This window comes from Ornithorhynchus anatinus, chromosome 4, assembly GCF_004115215.2.
Source record: "Ornithorhynchus anatinus isolate Pmale09 chromosome 4, mOrnAna1.pri.v4, whole genome shotgun sequence".
Classification (NCBI taxonomy): domain Eukaryota; kingdom Metazoa; phylum Chordata; class Mammalia; order Monotremata; family Ornithorhynchidae; genus Ornithorhynchus; species Ornithorhynchus anatinus.
The window spans coordinates 123,093,782-123,097,554 of record NC_041731.1 but is presented as its reverse complement, the minus strand read 5'-3'; the positions used below and the strand labels follow the sequence as shown (position 1 = coordinate 123,097,554).

Here is a 3,773-nt window from a genome sequence, read left to right as displayed (position 1 = left end):
ACTTGAAAGCCAAATCGAGGCAGAAATTTGTTTTACTGGAAAGAGCTGCAATTTTCTACTTGAATTGACCAGTTAGACCAGATCTAAATGACCCGACTGGAGCAATTCAATTGAAGGCCTGGCAAGTTGCCCATCCGTCCATCGACCAGCTGCACAATAATTACTGTGGTTAGAGAGCTGTCCCAGACAACGGAAAGCTGAGGACAAGATCATAAGGTACTCTAAACTGTGAGCTCCTTGTCAGCAGGGAACGGGTCTACCAACTCTGTTATACTGTACTCTCCCAAGCCCTTGGTAAAATGTTCAATAAAAACTATTGCTTGATAACTTCTAGTCATAATAATAATGATGTTGGTATCTGTTAAGCACTTACTATGTGCAGAGCACTGTTCTAAGCGCTGGGATATACAGGGCGATCAGGTTGCCCCACCTGAGGCTCACAGTCTTCATCCCCATTTTACAGATGAGGGAACTGAGGCACAGAGAAGTTAAGTGACTCGCCCACAGTCCCACAGCTGACAAGTGGCAGAGCCAGGTTTCGAACCCATGACCTCTGACTCCCAAGCCTGGGCTCTTTCCACTGAGCCACGCTGCTTCTCTTGATGAATAGTCATCAAATATTCCTTACATGAAAGATCACACAGAGGAAGGCTGAGAGAAATAATAATAATAATAATAATTATGGTACTTGGTAAGCCCCTCTCAGGCTCACACCAGGAGAGTTTCCAGTACTCTGCCAATCTCGACTATGGGAGGGAGAGTCAAGGAGAGGATTGTCCATTCCATTCGAATCCTAGCGTGGACAGTGCCTAGCTAGTGACAGGAAATCTGCTACAAGTCAAAGCTCACCTGTGCTGGGCAGCAGCAGCATGGGATAGAGTTGAGGGCGGAGCCTCAAGTTTACTGCAAGGAAGGAGGAAATGGTAAACCATTCAGTATTTTTACCAAGAAAACTCTAAGGATACACTACCAGATCATTTGTTGATGGAGGCAGGGTGTTTTGGGAGATATGTGTCCGTGGCATTGCTATGGGTCGGAGACGACTCAACAGCATAAGACAAGACTTGTTAAACACTTACTATGTGCCAAGCACTGTTCTGAAATCTGGGGTAGATACAAGATAGTCAGGTTGGACACAGTCCCTGTCTCATGTAGGGCTCACTCTCTTAATCCCCATTTACAGATGAGGTAACTGAAGTCCAGAGAAGTGAAGTGACTTACCCAAGGTCACACGCAGACATGTGGCAGAGATGGGATTTGAAGCCCGTCAAAGGGCAGGGACTGTCTCTATCTGTTACCGATTTGAACATTCCAAGCGCTTAGTACAGTGCTCTGCACATAGTAAGCGCTCAATAAATACTACTGAATGAATGAACCCATGACCTGACTCCCAGGCCCGTGTTCTATCCACAAAGCTAAGAATCCCTAAAGGGTTTCAAAGGCCAAAATTTAAAAAAAATGCAGTCACTGGTATTTACTGAGTGCTCACCGTATGCAGAGCATTATTAAGCATTTGGAAGATCACAATTTAAGTTGGTAGGCATGATCTCTATCCTCAGGGAACTTCTCGTCCTATGCCGAGAACACCCCACTTTCCATCTGTGATTGTTTTGACAGTGTAATCACAGAGTTTTCTTGGTAAAATAATAGAAATGGTTTACCACTGCCGTCTTCCACGAAGTCAACTCGAGTCTCTGCCCTCTACTCTCTCCCGTGCCTCTGCCATCCAGCGCGGGTAAGTTTTGACTTGTAGCCGATTGCTTTCCACTCACAAGCCATTAGCCAAACTAGGAATGGAATGAATAGGCCTCTGCTTGACTCTCCCTCCCATAGCCGAGACTGGTGGAGTACTGCGAACTCCCCAGGTGCGATCCTGAGAGGGGATCAGAGAATTTACCAACTTCGAAAAAATAGTACATGTCAGTTAGGGTAGCCACTGATGGCACAGAATCTCCAACACCTCCATGTCAACCCATAAACTAAGTTATTTTCTGCAAAGAACAGCGTCAGAAGGACATACATGAAGTTGGCAGAACTTTGTAATTACTGAATGTGTCATCAGGGAGATCTTGGATGTCTCGGTTGCTGAAGAGCCATTACGTTCTCCTCCCAATTCCCTGGAACACAAGTGACACTTCTGAACCGTGGGAGGCCAAGTGTTGAAATTAAAAATACCAAAGTTATTGGGTGACAGAGAAGCCACGTGACCTATCAATTGGTTGATGGTATTCACTGAGTGCTTACTATGTGCGGAGCACTCTAATAAGCACTTGGAAGAGTACCATAGAAGTAGCAGGCCCATTCCCTCCCCATAATGAGTTTACAGTTAAGAGGTCTCCCTGAAAGAACATGGGCATCAAGGGACATGGATTCTAATCCCAGCCGTGTCACAAGCCTTTTGAGTGACCTTGGGTGAGTCATTTAACTTCTCTGGGCCTCAGTTTCCTTATTTGTAATATTGGGAATTAAATATGGATTTCCCTAGCCCTTAGACTATGAGCCACCTGTGAGACAGGAACTGTGTCAGATCGCTGATTTTGTATCTCACTCAACACTTAGAACAGAGTAAGTTTTAAAATAAATATCATTATTATGGTCACCCTAGGCAGAGCAAGGACTGCTGGGAAATAGCAGCCCCAAGTGGGCCTGATTTCATGAAGTAACTGGAGATTGATTCTATGGAGCATAGGTTCACATTTTGCTTTAAGGAAACAAATGAGCGTAAACGACAAGATGTTCTAAACCCAACACACTTGCTCACACGTCCATAGTGTAGGACTTAGATCCAGTCATGCCTCATTTTCTCATCCCGACACACCTAAGTAATGAAACCAGTAGGGGCAGCTTTGAATTTGTAAGACCACAGCATTCAGTGATGTATTTCCCAAACATTTCATCATCCCTGTAACTCTTCCCTGAATTCCCTCCAGCTCCTCCATAACTCTCTTCATTTTCCACATCCCAACTAAACACAGTAATCTAATGCACTTCAGCCTGGTATTAAATTTCGAGGGATTGCTCAAGATGTGCCCTCTCTGTTGTGCACTTGTTCCAGCAGTGAAAAAGCAAATTTGACATTCCTTGGGGTCTTGGCATTATAATCCTCTTCTTCCAGGTGGAATCCACAATAAGATTTTATTCCCTCCTTCTCCCGGCTTGTATTTTGAATTTGAAACACGTATGCCTAAATCAAAATGGAGGGTGTGGAGTCCTGGAAAAATGTGAAACCTTTGCAAAAACCAATTCAGGAAGATTTCAACTTATTTCTCGTTTGTGTTTCTTAGGCTGTTTGTGGTAAGCCATGTTAGTATGACGTATGCTAGAGGGCACAAGAGACCTTTTTGATTGAACAGTAAAAGGAACCTATTAGAAATATGAAATCATTATTTCTGGAGGTTATTGGACTTTTTTTTTTAATGTGGACAGCTGCTGGCTCCAGAACTGAGAGAAAATTAATTCAGGAAAATATCCTAAGTAATGGAGCCAGAGCACTGAAATTGAAGTGGTAAATATTGCTAAGCCATCATTACTAGCTAAATAGTTATTAGTCATCTCTGTGTTTTTTAACTTAAAGTTCTCAAAACCAAAGCTTGGGATACATTTATTTAAAGGAAAATCCTATCCTCTAAAACCACAGAAACCTGCCAAGATAATACTAAAAGTCGTGTTAAACCCACTAGACCAAAGAACATACATTTTGAGGCTTTAAATGGAAATATAAAATTCACAGGAACATTATACAATTCTTAGCAGGATGATCTATTGTGAACTTT

General features: G+C 43.0%; 1 non-coding gene across 1 annotated transcript; it reads right to left on the bottom strand.

Moving 5' to 3' along the window:
- Positions 1-1,745: 1,745 nt before the first annotated feature.
- On the bottom strand, positions 1,746-1,883 carry LOC114811731. Its single transcript, XR_003759427.1, has one exon. It is a non-coding gene; the product is annotated as a small nucleolar RNA SNORA7 (small nucleolar RNA).
- Positions 1,884-3,773: the final 1,890 nt, after the last annotated feature.